The following is a 16,673-nucleotide window of genomic DNA, read 5'->3' on the forward strand; positions in this document are numbered from 1 at the left end:
CAGTAACTGTATCTTATATGTTTTGAGGAGGTTTTTGTGCCCTTTATGTAAAAAGCAAAAGGTTGGCAATCCTGTGCTAGGCCTTAACTTTCTTCTATCATTTTAGAAACCCAAGAACTCCACAGAACTGGGTATCATTCATCTCTGCATTCCCTGTACTCCTTCTCAACTGTGGCCCTTGGAGGTTTTACTAAGCCCACAGCTGTACTGGCTCTAATTCTGCAGCACCGGGGGCCCCTGGCTCTACGGTAAAAGGGCAGGATCAATCAATCAATCATTCAATCAGTGAGTGACATCTATCATGGTAGGGAGAAGGGTGGGCAGGAGATGGGAGATGGAGTTGAGGGAGACTGGCATGCGCAATGCAGCCAGAAAAATAACCCCTCCCTAATATTCAAACCAGGCTTCCCTGGTGGCCCAGTGGTAAAGAACCCACCTGCAATGCAGGAGATGGGGGTTCAATCCCTGGGTCAGGAAAATCCCCTGGAGAAAGAAATGGCAACCCATTCTAGTATTCTTACCTGGGAAATCCCATGGACAGAGGAGCCTGGCGGGCTACAGTAAAAAGAGTTGCAAAGCATCAGACACAACTGAGCGACTAAACAACAAACAAACAATATAAAAACTACCTGGAAAATTTTTAGTGAAAAATTTAAGTGACTTGTCTAGCCCCTTAACAGAAATCGTTGTTGACCCAGAGAAGTGAGGACAATGAAGTCACAAGGATGCCCAGTGGTCAGCCAGCCTTCTTCGCTGCTTCCCGGTATGTGACCAAAATCGCGGGAAGCTGTCAGTGCGGCAGCCATGAATTTATAGGCTGTGGTGAATTCATGACCAAGGTAGTCTGGCCAGGAAAGAGCTTGAGACAAGGCGTCACAGAACTGACCAAATTAAACTAAGCCAGTGGGAATCAAAGAAGGCTAATCTTGTGATCTTGTCAGCAATTTTTAGAAGTCCAAAGGTTAACAAAACACTAAGAAGGAAAACAAATGCAGGCAGCTGGTGAGTGGGAAAGAAAACCATGACTGGCCTTGTTCTCGGGGCAGACTGGGCATCCTGGAGTAAGGCAGAAGTCAAGATTTGAAAACTGTTAGCAGCATAAAGTTTGGAAAGGGTGAAACAGCAGGGAGAAGCATCATGCTCATTAACTAGCTCTGTCCAAGCTCGGGGGCTCCGGGTGCCGCTGCTTTGCCCGCCTTGGTGGAAACCAAGACGGGATTCTATCCGAGTCAGGCCAGAGCTCACACTCCACCTGGACCAGAACACAGGATTACTGGCTCCAAAGCCTGGAGCTCACACACCCTTCGACCTGGCATCCCTACATCTGGGAAGGGATCCTCAAGAAGGACCAGCACCCAGGCGCAAAGCCACACATCTGAGTCTGCTCACTATGGCCATGTTTATTGGTAAAAAAGTTGAGACCACCCGAATGCCCATTCCTAAGGGAGCGATTAAACAAAGTGAACCCCATTCGCAAAAATTTTGTCGTTCAAAACACAGGGTAACCTGGAAGTACTGAGGGGAGGGGGCGTGTCCATGACACACTAAGGGGAAACGACAAAGGGGAAACTGCAGAACAGCAGGCAGGGTGATTCCACTGTTTAAGTATGGACATAAATGTGTATACGCACACTGATATGCACGGGGATGCATAGAAAAGGATTCCAGAAGGATACACGCCACAGTGTATTCATGTATATATACACATGCATATGGGGCAGGGGAGAAGGACCCATTTTTCTTATTTTTTACTTTATACGCTCCTGGACTGTTAACAACTTTTTTTTTTAATATATTGCCTTTGTGATTTGAAACTAGATCAAATAAATCCGTAAGGACATAAAGCATATATAAAATAAACAAGAGCCCCCACCGCAGTCATCGTTATTCCTCTTGCTCAGTCAGGAAAAACCAGTCACTAGGACGGAAAGCAAAGCTGGGGAAGGGACCGCTCGGGCTTGCTCCCCTTCTCCACCAGCTGCTGGATATTTCTCCCTCCCTTAGCTGACACATCAGGTTGTATTTTTATTTAGTTCTGATCAAGAACAACGCATACTTTTTGAAGCAGGATTTGCACTAGCAGAGAACAAAATAAGAAATGCAGACCAAATCGGTTCAGAAGTGAGCTCTGCCCAGTCTGCGGCAGTATCAGGCGCTGACAGCCAGCAGCTTTTTGGCCGAATGTCTCCTTGATACGCCTTTCTGACTCCACCCACAGAGTCTACACCCATCTCTGAATTTTTTTTTTGGGGGGGCCACATCATGCAGTTTGTGGGATCTTAGTTCCTTGACCAGAAATTGAATCCAGGCCCTTGGTAGTGTAAACTCAGTGTCCTAATCACTGGACTGCTGGGGAATTCCCTATATTTTTTATTTATAATGCATCCTCCCTTTGCTTCCAAATGAATGTGAAGTAGTTCTCCAATAGATTTAAGGCAGCAAACAATAATTGATCTAATTATTGTAAAGTTATTAACAAAGGAACTGAGGTAAGAATGAGGGGAAAACGAAAATGTTATTTGAAGTATAAAGTCCTACCACTCATAAGCATATTTAATTTTTGGTTGCTATACACTAATGCTCCTTAAAGCCTGTACTGCAAAAGCAAAGTTTACAACTATCATGAAAATAACCGAGAAAGACATTACTACAATATCCACTTCTGATTCACTGAATAAATCTAAATTCAGCAAGCTTCCTCAATGCTCTTCAGAGGCCATTAACATTTTTCATAAGTCTTCCTCAGAACTATATAATGTATAATAAATCGTCTGATACACACCTACCTTGCTGACATAGTAGTTAGATCATCTCCAAAAATTTAGCTTGAAAGGCAGCAACAAAGTGTTTAGAGTTCAGGTTTGGAGCCACTCATATCTGGGTTCAAATCCCAACTATGCCACTGATGCCTGTGTGACCTTGGACAAGTTACCCAACCTCTTTGAGCCTACATGTTCTTATAGAAGAGGGGGAAAGCATTCTTAATAGTGCCTATTTTATAAGGGTACTGGGAGAACTATTTAAGTAATTTAAGCACTGAGAAAATGTGCAATAAAAATTAAATTTGATCACTGGCTAAATCCTTGGTACCTTTTTTTTTTTTTCCAAAATATTTGTAAAAACAATGGAAAGTTCAAAAAATTGCATTACTTGAGTAAAAAGCTAGATTGGATACATGTACATACATGTGGGTCTCCAAAGATCAGAGAAAAAGTAAGACTTGCCTCTCTCGACAGACCCTTGCGCATTTAGCTATAAGAAATACCCATAAATAACCTCAAACACCATGGCAAAAATTACCGGACAAATAGAATACAGTATCAGAACAGAAAACATACATTAGCCTAGCTATTCATGGTTGACTGTCACGAGAAATGAAAGAGATGTGATCTAATAATTCATGTACCTTAAAATCCTAGTATATTCAACGGTTTCCAAAGTAGCCCCATCCTGAATGTGACTTCACACCAATGACTCTATAAGAAGCCTTTCCCATATCTTCAAAGCTGAGGACACTTGGCCTATTTGAAAACCATCATTAAATCTCCCTTAGCTTCCATTTTTCCAAGTTAACTATTCTGGAGGTATTTAGTAGCTCCTGCTAACCAGAACAAGGAAAGATTTAAGTGTCTTTTCAAAGTTTCCAGGAAAATGAACAGAAAGCACAGAGAGAAATAAAACAGCTATCATTATGAGTGTCAACTGCATGCTGGCAGCATGCTGAGTATATTCTGTGCACTGTCTCATTTAATTCTCACAACCGTCCAATTCACAGATGAAGATGCTAAGCCTTAGAAAGAGGAAGTAACTTGCTCAAAGTAACCACCACAAGGTCACCCACTTGCTCAGGGACAATGCTGGAATTCAAACCCATCTGTCACTAGATGACTGCTACTCCCTTTTCAGATCTCTGTTCCCGTCTTACTAACTCTGGGAAGCTTCCCCTAACTCCCTCCAGCAGAGTCAAATCCCCCTCATTATACTTCCCCTGCACCAAGCTCTTCCTCTATGGTTCTGATCTCAGCGAGATTCTTACCCTTATTCATTTAGGCATTGAGTTAATGTCTATCTCCCCACCAAACTGTAGGCTCAGGGACAACACAGCTCGCAGTGTTTTTTATTTAGGATCTCTGGCCTAAAGGGAGATCTCTGCCTTAAGGGACCAGGCACTTAACGGGTTCTCTACATACATTTATACTGACTGAACAAATAAATGGGAGAAAACAGTGCTCAGAAATCACTCAGCTACTCGGGCACCGCACTAAGGAAGCACAGGCAGTCCAGTGTTCATTGACGTACGGGCATCGTAACACTTGAGACCAAGGTCTTCTTCAGAACTGAAGAGGATCTCAGGTACAAAGCCTCGCAGAGGTGAGATGGACACGGCAGCATCCTCACAGCTGAAGGAGGGCAGTGTGAGGTACGGACTCTTCATCAACCCGGTTAATACATTATTAATAATAAACTGCTTTTCTGATTCTTCTGGTTGATTTTTTTACTACATACAGCTTCTGTTTTATTTTTCCTGCTAGTTTAATTAGCTTGCCAATCCCCTCCTTGAATATCTTTTTTCTTAAAATACTTTAAGCAGAATCACATGTCATTCACAGGTTAGGTTCTTAACACTCAATTGTGAAACTGAAAACAACTGAAATAAAGGAAACTATATATACACACACACACACACACACAAAGTTACCAAATCTCTGTACTTCTCCACAAGTCACTGTCACAAGGAAAAGCCCAAGTGTTTCAGAATATCGTATTTTTAAGCAAGTCATACAGGACCATCCCAGATTACACTCACTCCCAATGTAAAAATACTAAACCAGTAGAAACATTAAGTTCTTTATGAGAAAGGAAAATATTCACAGGCAAGCTATTTTAGTCTAAAAAGATTTTAAAAAGAAAATTATATTTGTTACTTGTCAAATAGTGAGGTTCTCAGGGTTTCAGGATTTTGATTATCACTTAACGATAGGCTTGATTTCACAACGTTTTTATTTTTTTTGCCATGAGTGAACAACAAACTTTAAGAGGTGAGAAAAAGTGGAGAAAAGCAGGAGATGGAGTTTTGCTATGTGAATGTTCAGGAAAAAAAGGAAAACTACGAACTTAGCCACATTGGTTTGGCAGAGCCTAAATTCACATAAGGCCTAAACTATCTGCCCCTTTTCAGTAAGCATGTAATTCCTCTCCACATTTTTTTCAGAGATTTAGAGATGTAGCGGGTCCCACCAGACAGGCCAAGCAATCTTGAAAAGTCCAGTTAAGCAACCTCCCAACCAAGAAAAGTGCCTCAGGTGAGTGACACTATAGCCTTGGGGAGGAAAGAATTCATTTACAGGATCTAACAAGATCACGTACCTCTTAGATGAATGGGGCTTCCCTGGGAGCTCAGCTGGTAAAGAAACCACCCGCCAGTGCAGGAGACCCCAGGTTGAATCCTGGGTCGGGAAGGTCCCCTGGAGAAGGGATAGGCTACCCACCTCAGTATTCTTAGGCTTCCCTGGTAGCTCAGCTGGTAAAGAATCCGCCTGCAATGTGGGAGACCTGGGTTTGATCCCTGGGTTGGGAAGATTCCCTGGAGAAGGAAATGGCTATCCATTCCAGTATTCTGACCTGAAGAATTCCATGGACTGTATAGTCTATGGGGGTCTCAAAGAGTCGGACACAACTGAGCAGCTAAACAACAGCAACATCTCCACTTACTCCTCCTGGTGACTCTAATAAGAAGTCAACAGTGCCCAAAGTCTCTGCTATTTGCTGCAAAGCTGAGCCCCTCTGCCTGGGAAGCAGTCCCACATCCAGGGAGCACACCTGGGCATCAGGCTCACCGTCAGCCCTGGTGGAGGAAGAGAACCCTCATAGACCGGGTCTCCTAGTTGTCAAGTACTAGGCAACCCATTCCAGGCACTTCACACATAGTACACACATGACTCAGGCAGAAACCATGTGCATCGTGTGCTCCCGATGGGGAAACAGCTGAGGGAAAGGAAAAGACAGGGCTCTCAGCTGCCCATTCACCACCACCCAGGACCAAGGAGACCACAGCCCAGGCTGCTGCTTCACAGGGAGCCCTCGGTCCTGGTCAACCAAAGACCACCATTTCAAATCACAACTCAGCCCTGTCACCGACATTACCTGTGAGTGTACCTGTGAGTCAAAATCACATATGCTTTTATTTCCTGTTTGCTATCTGTCTCCACAAGATAGCCTGTGACTGTTCTGCTCAAGAAGCCATTCTACATACTGTGAGGCCACAGCCCCCAAATGGCCAAAGCCGGAAGGGAGTCGGCTTCTGAAAGACAACAGGGCAGGGCCATCAGCCCCTGGGGACCTACCAAAGCCACACAGTTGGAGCTTCTGCTCCTCTCTCTGCAGGGACCCAGGAGAACCACTCTAGGCACCAGAGTGTTCTCTCTCCAGACACTGAGTCCTGGGATCTAGTACCAGGTACCAGGGCTTCCCCAGTGGCTCAGTGGTAAAGAATCTGTATGTAGTGCACAAGATGTGAATTCAATCCCTGGTTCAGGAAGATGCCCTGGAGAAGGGAATGGCTACCCACTCCAGTATTCTTGCCTGGGAAATCCCACGGACAGGCTCCAGTCCATGGGGCTGCAAGAGTTGACCATGACTGAGTGCCTAACCACCACCACCAGCCCAGGTACTAGGTTATGCCCCCTGATCCAGATATACCTCCAGGGTTGCCCAGTGGTCAGAGTCGGGGATGAGGTGTGATCATCAAGGTTAGAAGTCAGGCTGCTCAGGGTAAGGAGACAGAGACGACGAGGGAGAGAGGGAAGAAGATTCTGAAGTCAGGGCTCAGAAACGAAGCCTGCCTCCCCTCTTAAAGAAACTTGACCAGCGCCCTAACTGCACCCACTGTCATCCTACCTACTGAAACCCTGAAGCACTAGGTGGCCGCCTCAGCCCAGCTTCCAAGGCCACTGTCTTCCGGCTTCACCTCCTCAACACCTCATTTTCTGCTCCCTCCTCACCAGTGCACCCACCACTGAGGTGAGAGCCCCCTCCTCGTCTCCCCAGCAAGAGGCCTGCTGTCCCCAGATGCTCCCCCACCTCTCTCTGCCTGGCCCCGCCTTACTCTCCCCTCATCAGGACAAAACATCACCTGCAAACAGTCCCACAGCCCTTGGAAAGGCCAGGAACTACTCCAAGCACTTTATACACATCCACTCCTTTCCTCAGCACGAGAGCCCCTTCAGGAGGCACTGTTAGTATCCCCACTTTACAGATTAGAAAACTGAGGCACACAGAGATGATGTGACTGTCTCAAGGCCCCATAGGCAGCAGCCAAGTCCCTGCTCCCAAGGAGGGAGCTGCAGTGCCTTTTACAACACAGCTACAACTGCCACCTCCTCCCCAGGTCTCCCCTGCTCTCTGCAGAGCCCCTGGCAAATCTCCAGACCACCTACATGGGCTGGAGTGAGGACTGGCTAGGTTCTTGTCTTCTCTTCCCTCTTAGACTAAAAAGCCCTGACTAAGGCCTTGGGGTATTTCTACATCATCTTTGTATTAGTTTCCTGTTGCTACTGAAACAAACTGCCATCGACTTAATGGCTTAAAACCACACAAATTTATGACCTTAGTTTTGTAGGTCAGAAGTCCAACACAGATATCTTCAGGTTAAAATCAAGGGCTCAGGCTGTGTTCCTCCTGGAAGCTCTAGGGGAGGATCTGTTTCCTGCCCTTCTCCCAGTTCCCAAGGCTTGGCTCACGGCACCTTCCTCCATCTTCAAAGCCCACAACGTATCATCTCTCTGACCCTTCTTCTGCAGTCATTCTCCCTCTGAATACCGCCGGGAAAGGTTCTCTGCTTTTAAGGACGCACGTGACTGTATCAGGCTCACTTGGATGACCCAGGATAATCTCCTCATTGATCAAGGCCCTTAACTTAATTATACCTGCAAAGTCCCTTTTGGCATGCAAGGAAAAATGTTCACTGGCTCCAAGGGTTAGAATGTAGACCAATGTGGAAGCTGTTATTCTACCTACCACACTCTTTGTACATAAACCTCGAACACAATGGCCCACACTGAACTTCAGGAGCTGCACCAATCCCCAAAGGCTGGATTATATGGCCCTTCCATGGCCTCCGATTGAGATGGACATTAGTTCTGTACCTCCCAAATCCACCAAGAATTCTTTGAAGGAGGACCCCCAAACAGAGATAGTGATAATACATGGTGGACACATAAAGATGTCTGATAATCTGGGGAGCAAACACACTGCTAAGGACTTTACTGCATTCAGCTCATCAATCCCTACCTCAACCACTATTTTCTATTTTTTGCTCTGTATTTTACTTTTATCATTTTTTAAAGCTTAACACTTGTTTCAAAATGTAAATAATGCCAAAAGGTCAAGAATAAACATTCTCCTTCTCTCTTTTCTGCCTCTTAGTCATTTTTTGGTATCCTTCCAGGGACATTTTATGCATCTGCAAGCAGGATATATTCCTATTTATTTCCTACCCCCTACTCCCTTTTCTGTAAATGCTAACATCACTTACAGTCCTTCCCATGCCTCACTCTTCACAACACAGACTACTCCACAGCTGTCCACAGAGCATCCTGGTTCTCTTTTTGGGTACTTATTCCACTGTGCAGCCAGAGCACAATTCAGTTCACCACCCCCCACACTGACAGATACTCTTTAGCTGTTAGAAACGGTGCTCAGCAAGTTTGTGTGACTTTGTCTGAAGGATAAATTTCTCTAAGTGGACTGAATCAAGCAAGGTGATGTGAATGATTAACTCTGACAGGTTCTGGCAGATGCCCTCTGCAGGGGACTAATACACATTCACAAAGTGTGTACGTATGAGTTCTGTTTTCCCACATCCTCCCTAACATGGATGGTTATCAGAATTTTTTACTTTTGCCAACCCCAGGTAGGTGAAGTGTAACATGTTTCAATGCACTTCAATTGGTATTTTTAAAATTATGTGTGAGCTCAAGCATTCTTCATGTGTTTAGGAGTCATTAAATTACTTTATATGGACTTTTTGTTCATATCCTTTGACATTTTCCTACACCGTTCTGTTCTTTTCCTTATTAATTTGTAATTATTTATGTATTAGGGAAATTAACCCGTAACGTATAACATGAAACACATATTTTTCCATTTTGTAATCTGTCTTTAGTTTTGCTTACAGGGGTTTTGCTATGCTGTTTTTAAGTAATGAATTGTATCAATTTTTTCCTTATGGCTTCTAAGTTTTGCAGCACACTTAGAAAGCCCATTCCTACTGAAAAGTTATAAAAATATTCTCCTTTGGATTATTCTAGAGATCAGTCATCTATGAGCAGTGAAAAGTTCTTTTCTATGGTCATGGATTTACATCCTGGCTATAATGTGTTTCTGGCCATACCATATGCAAACAAATTTTAACTTTATAAAGTAACTTTTATTTTCTGATACTCTGCTGTTTATAAAGCACTGTCCCATGACAGTCAGTGAGACAGGCAGTGCAAGACTTATCTGTCTTATTTTATAGAGGACAGCTTCCCAAGCCAACACCTAGAGAGGTTCATCTCCCATCCACGTCCACACAGTACGGTCCAGACTCACACTGAGGACTCCGGAAGCTCTTCTCTCCTCTCCCCTCCACTGCCTCTCTTCACAAAAGGACATTTATACTCATTAAAATCTTAAAGGACATCGCCAAAGGCATTTCTAAATAACTTCAAAAGAAAGTGAATAACTTTTCTATTGAAAAGACAGTACTGGACTTCCCCAGCGGCGCAGTGGGTAAGAATCTGTCTGCCAACTCAGGGGATACAGGTTCGACGTGCCAAGGAGCAACCAAGCTCGTGAGCCACAACTATGGAGCCTCTGCTCTGGAGCCCGTGAGCTGCAACTACCGAGCCCAGGTGCTGCAAGTACTGAAGCCCACACACCTAGAGCCTGTGTACTGCGACAAAGAGGAGCCCCAGCTCGCCACAACTAGAGAAAGCCCACACAAAACAAAGAGGACCCCGCACAGCCAAAAAATAAAATAAATTTTTTAAAAAGGCCTTGAATGCCATGCCAAGGATTAAAAAAAAAACAAAACCACACAGTATTATTTAAATAGGCCACACAGTGATCCAATTCAACAGTGACTCATCTTCAAATGCCTGTGCCAGTGTTCTCAACAACAGGCAGGATTCCGTGTTCCTACAGTGTGCCTATATAACCCTGCAACATTTAATGAAAATTAAGAGATGCAAATGTCCCCAGATCCCAAGGCTTCCGAGTGGATCATCAAGAGCAGCGCTTCTCATTTTGTGGTGAGTTATATTTAAGCTATGGAGGGCTCTTTTCAAATGACTCATATCCCAGCCTTCTCATCACCCACCCCCCAAGGGAGTCCCCCCAGGAGCATATCACTTGTCCCCTCAAGTGTACAGATGGTGGAAAACCACTGACCAGAGCCCAGAGTCTGTATCTGCACAATTCCTGTATACCGCACGGCCTTGGTTCTCCCACCTACACGGACTCTTCTGCCATAGTGTCCAGTTGCCCTAATCAGGTCAGTTCTGAAATTCCCCCCTCAGGTCCTTTGTGCCTTTTGCTTCCTCTGACATCCCCAGCACCCCCTTCCCTCCCCAACCCACCAAGAGGGCTCCTTCCCACACTGCAGGTATTGGTTTAAATGCCACCTCTTCAGGAGCCTTTCCTGACCACCCACTAAAGCAAATTCCCCCCAGTAACACTCCATCCTTTTATTTTCTCCTTCGAATGTCTCAGTCTGTATGATTTGTATCTATTAATTTACTTCCTTGTTTATTGTCTGTCCTCTCAAAAATCCCACGAGGGCAAGGACCTTGTTCATGTCATTCACACTTTATAACCCTAGAATGGAGCAATGTTCCTGGCATATAATAAGTGCCCATTAAAAAATGGGTCAGTTACACTTGATTGAATTAGTCCTAGCTAATTCTCTCCATTTCTGCATCACCATCAAGTTTTTAAGTAGCCCCAACCACATGGGCTGGGAGGATGGACATTGGACAACTTGCCCGGCCCCTCCTGTTGGCCATCTCTGCTCATGGTTACTCAATCATTTTGCGAAAAGAGAAAGCAATTTAGCCAGCAACAGTCCAGGGTGGCATGTCTTGAAGACCACGCGCCTTCCTCTATTTTCTCTTTTTTCCTTCTGGTCTAATTCCACTGGACTGTGGAGGATGAGACTGGAGAATGATGTTAAAGTCATAACATTCATCATCAAAAACAGCAACCCAACTAAAAATTACAGAATGTTAATGATGGGGCCAGACACTGTGTGAAGAGTGCAACATGAATCATCTCATCTAACCCTCAAGAGAGCCCCTCAGGCAAGTCTCACTACCTCAGTTTTACAAATGAGGAAAAAGTATGCAAGGTCATAGAGCTAGTAAGTGATGGAACCAGGACCCAAACCCAGCTAGCCAGACCCAGGCAAGCCCTCATCCTCCCCACACATCCAGCACAGCATCCAAGTCACATGCTTAGAAATAAATGCTAAAAAGAGAGCAATGAGAGGAGAATACTAACCAATAAACAGAATTATTTAAGTCTCAAATGTTTCAGGGATGTGGAGATTGGAGGCAGAGTTCTGTCTGTACATGAACTGGGAAAGTTCACAGCCATACTTCCAGAAATGATTTTTTCATTCTCAGAAAGGAGGTAATATTGAGACAAATGTAGTGTCTTCCTCTGAAAGACCTCTTTCAGGGTCATTAACTATAAAGGAGGACCCCTAAGAATAACTAGAGGGCAACAACAATCCAATTCAATGAGCAATTACTGAGAGCCCATTATGTGAGAGTTCTAAGTTTGGTCCTGACAAGGGCTATTTTTAATGGTTAAGGCACACGCCCTGAGTTCCAAGATGTAAAGATCTCCAGATACAGACATGAAACAAACTTCACTCTATGTGCCAGAAGAAATAGCACTGGTAACAGGGTTACAGGAAGGAGGAGAGTGCAAAGGGAGAAGCCTCATGAAGGAAAGTAGGACCTGACGAGGCCTTGATGCTTGCATCAGGCAGGGAAAACAGGACCAGCCTGGGCTGATTAAGAAGTAGCACCACTGGGGAATTCCCTGGTGGTCCAGTAGTTAGGACTCCATGCTTCCATTGCAGGGAGCACAGGTTCAATCCCTGGTCGGGGAACTACAATCCTGCCAACTGTGATGTGTGGCCAAAAAAAAATAGAAGGAACAGCATCACTTTCAGTAGACCTAAGTATTCAGCCCCCCAGCAGTGGAGGGGCTGCGTTGACAGAATGTCATGAGGAGGTAAGCTGGGAAGAGCTCTAATGGGCATCCTAGGATGGGGAAGTCTTGAATGATGAGAGGAGGAATGCTGACTTCTCCCAGAAGGCAGGGATGTAGTACTCAGAAGCCTGCCATGATGGTGATGATTCATCTGGGGATGGGGTGGAGGATGGACTGATAGGCTGTGAGCTTCATCAGAGAGCTGCTGGAATGCATCAATCAACAGAAGAGATCATGGACTCAAGGTGGGCGGGAGATGGCCAAACACATTTGAAAATAACAAGAAGCAGAACCCTGAGGATTTGGTGGGGAGGGGTGAAATCATTTTTTGTGATACAATGGTGTCTTGGTGTTTTGTGTGATACATTTTGTGTCTACAATGGTGGACACATCATATATTTGTCAAAACCTGGAGTGTACAACACTAGGAATTAAGTGAACCTCAATGGAAAGTACAGACTTTGGGTGACAGTGTGTCAATACAGGTTCATTGACTATAATGACATACATACCACTCTGATGCCAAGGCTGATAACAGGAGAGGGGAGGCAGGTTATACATAGGATCTCTCTGTACTTTCCATCAGTTTTGCTGTGAACCTAAAACTGCTCTTAAAAATCAAATCTATTAGGACTTCCCTGGCAGTTCAGTAGTTAGGACTCCATGCTTCCACTTTAGGGGGTCCCAGTTCAATTCCCAGTCAGGGAAATAACACTCTACAAGCTGCACAGCCCCGCCCCCCCCCCCCCCACCCCCGCAAAAAACATCAGGTTTATTAAAAAAGATGTATGGGGACTTCCCTGGTGGCCCAGTGGCTAAGACTCTGAGCTCCCAAAGCAGGGGGCCCAGATTCGATCCATAGTCAGGGAACTAGATTCCATATGCCGAACTAAAGATTCTGCATGCTGCAACAAAGACACAGCACAGTGAAATAATTTTTTTTTTTAAAAAAGACGTATATATAAAAAAAAAAAAGATGTATATAACAAGAATAACTTGGAGACAGCATGATGGAAGAAGGGCGTCAAGAGTGACTCACCAGCAGCAGACTGGAAGAAGACTGGGGTCACAGGCGGAATGGGGAAGCTGGAAAGGAGGTCTGTTTTTAGAGGTGAGAGAGAACAAAGATGAGTTCAGCTGGGAACAAGCCAGGATGATGGTGGACATCCACACAGAACAGCCTTCAGGCACCTGAAGAACAGTTTGGGGCTCAGATAAGAAAAGGGCAGAGGTATGCAAACTGGAAACAAAAGTAAGCACTACATGTTCCTCTTTTAAAGTGATAAATTGTCTTTCAAAAAGGAAAATCATTGCAACACACCGGAAATAGCCTTCCCACTCTGTCGAAAGAACTCTTGCTGGGGAGGCAAGTTTATTTACAAAGGAAAACAGCAGCACCAGGGGTTGCGATATACTAGTCACTTTCAACTCTGCCCAAAGTGACATCAGTCCAGATAGGAAGAACTGGCAAGTTATCTGAGGGACAGCAAGAGGGAGATTTCACTTTTAAGCAAACAGTTTCCCCTAACAAGGTTTTCCAGGTGGCACCAGTGGTAAAGAACCCACCTGCCAATGCAGATAGACCTAAGAAACCTGGGTTTGATCCCTGGGTTGGGAAGACCCCTTGGAGAAGGAAATGGCAACCCACTCCAGTATTCTTGCCTGGGAAATCCCATGGACAGAGGAGCCTGGTGGGCTGCAGTCCATATCGTCACACAAAGTATCGGACATGACTGAAGCAACTTAGCACGCATGACTGCCTAACAAGAGTAGGAAGGACAACGTGAATGCCAAACAGCCTGACTCCCAATCCTTATTCTGCCCCTTGCCCAGGGAGATTGTTTCACATCTCTGTGCCTCAGTTTCATCATCTGCAAAATGGGGATAATGGCCTGTTTCATGGATCAGCTGTAAAGATCACATGAGTACATGTGGAGCTCAGCTACTGTCACTGATCATTACTTTCTAGAGTTTTCCAAAACTCCTGAGGGAGAAAATGCTGAGGTCTCTTCCTGATTATCACAAAGCAACTGTGCCTTTTTAAAAATATCCCCTTCAAGTATCTGATTTGTCAGATGGGACAGGAATATTTACAGAAGCAGAACATTTTAAGTCTATATGCTCTGAAACAGCCCACACAAGAAGTGCACACCTTGGCCTTTCCCTGTGGCACAAACTTACACACAGTTTCTTGGCATTGGCCTTGACCCAAGAAGAACGAGATAACACATAAAGTTATTATGTGTTAATAACTGTTAATAGTGGGTAAAATGCCAAACACAATATTCCTTACACTAGCTGCCCAAAGCACTGACTGCAATCCAAAGCATCTGACTCATATCTGTCCACAGATCCAGTCTGGCAAAGGTCTCACCTCAGAGGTCACATTTTTTCAAGGTTTCCCAACCATCAGGGAAAAGCGCTAGTTACAAAAAGCCAGCATCAGGTCTGCACTCCCCCATAAAAGGTGAAGCTGATCTCCCAGCGTAGGAATTTTCAGGTGTACCTGGGCAGAAGCAGTCCCAATTCTCAGGGTCTGATCACCCAGAGAGAGCTGACAAAAAGGCTCCACATCCCCTGCTTTGAGACACTAGAATCTAGAATCTAGGGCTGTGGGAACACCTGCCTCCTCCTCAGTGGTCCCAAATGCCACTCTCCAATAAACAGGGCTGATGTGTCAGTGAGGCAGGGGAGGATAACGATCAGTAATAGAAACCTCCTCCCTGTGTCTTGTGTTCATAATTTCTAAGGAGTTGTGGTTCCCTACATATAATGCCCCTTGTTCTGTTCTGCACTTTGAACTGTTAGGGTCTGTAAGTCTGAGATGAACTGGAGAGCATCCATAATCATAAAGATAAAGAGAAAAGACCCTGCAGCTCATGGGTAAGGGAGGAGGGTGAGGGGCAGGGCTGAGAGACCAAGAGAAGGACCCGGGAGATGATGGAAGATCAGGAGGCCCACAAGGTAACTGCTCAACTCATCTAGTAAACTCTTCTGAATCAGCAGAGCACGTGGTGGGGTAGATTTCTCAATCAGTGAAAGATTTCCCCATCGGTATGGAGAAATGGTCTTGGACTTCTCTGGTGGTCCAGTGGATAAGACTCTGAGCTCCCAAAGCAGGAGCCCTGGGTTCGATCCCTGGTCAGGGGACTAGAGCCCACATGCCACAACTAAGAGTTCCCAATGAACAACTAATGATTCCCATGTGTCACGATTAGAAGATCCAATGTGCTGCAATGAAAACCCAGTGCAAACAAATTTTTTTTTAAATCTCACATATGTGTATATATGTTTTAATATCTATAATTTTGGTTTTGACATTCAATCTTTAGTCTAAGTGGCATTTACTTTTGTGAATGGTGTGAAGCTTGGATCTCATTTTTTTCCTAACCGGATCTCATTTTTTCCTAATTGGACCGATAACAGTCCCGATAAACTTTACTACCGTAAATTTAATCACATGATGAATTTCTATCTTGACAAGGGAACTAGGTCTGGACTTGCTATTTCTGGTCTGAAGTAACGTATTTTGACGTCCAGTTGAACGATACATTTCAAAATATATTGCCTATTAGTATAATGCATTGATATTTTCCCAGGAAAACTTCTATCAATTTGTAAAAATTAAGTGACTTTAAAGTGCTGGCCTAAACTAACAGCAGGTTCATGACCTATTAGTCTTATTTAGTCACTGGAGCATCAAGCTTTGGCCTGACTTCCCAGTGATTCACACCCTACATGGAAATCTCAGACTTCGTGGAATTTCACTTGAATTTACAAATCCCTTAGCAATAACTTTCCAACACTACAATTCGACCAATAGGCCTGAACAGCATCCTTGTGCCTTAACCAATATATGTTGACTCCTTCCTTGCTTTCTCTCAAAACAAGTTTTATCCTCCTGGCTCTTATCACACAGTGTTGTAGATTCCCATCTTAAATCACTGCAGAGTGGTTCAGCTAACAAGATGACATGCCAAAAGATGATGTATTTTAATAGTGCTTCCAAGAAACTTTGTTGGCCTCTCCCACACTGGGGAAGAGGGTGGGAAAGCTGGGAGTCTTTGGCTTTTTGTAATTCATTCACCTGGCACCACTCGTTCCAAAGGGAAATATTGGGGTGTGATGGAAAGAGTATGAGACTGGAAGTTAGGAAACCTGAGTTTTATAGTCCCGTTTCTATTTCTAAGTAGCTTCATAGCTCAGATTAAGCTATTTGTAAAATTAGATTATAGGAACAGAATAGTCATCACCAAATTTTCTTTCTACCATGAATGACCCTTTAAGAATCTAAAGGAAGGACCTCCCTGGTGGCCCAGTGGTTAAGACTCTGCACTTCCACTGTAGGGGGCACAGGTTAGATCCCTGGTCAGGGAACTAGGATCCCGAATCCCATGCAGACAAAAAGAGAA

At 44.5% G+C, this 16,673-nt stretch overlaps 1 protein-coding gene across 5 annotated transcripts in view; it reads right to left on the bottom strand.

The window, feature by feature from the left end:
- SNX10 (sorting nexin 10) overlaps positions 1-16,673 on the bottom strand; it is a 67,805-nt gene that overhangs the window by 48,004 nt on the left and 3,128 nt on the right. For 2 of the 5 annotated variants that reach the window (XM_019958867.2, XM_019958865.2), the window contains exon 2: positions 13,301-13,452. The exons of the other annotated variants lie outside the window; for them this stretch is intronic. The gene's annotated coding sequence lies outside the window, so the exon portion shown is untranslated. The remainder of the gene's footprint in view (positions 1-13,300; positions 13,453-16,673) is intronic. 5 annotated transcript variants of the gene reach the window in all.

Source organism: Bos indicus, chromosome 4 (assembly GCF_029378745.1).
Source record: "Bos indicus isolate NIAB-ARS_2022 breed Sahiwal x Tharparkar chromosome 4, NIAB-ARS_B.indTharparkar_mat_pri_1.0, whole genome shotgun sequence".
In the NCBI taxonomy this organism is placed as follows: domain Eukaryota; kingdom Metazoa; phylum Chordata; class Mammalia; order Artiodactyla; family Bovidae; genus Bos; species Bos indicus.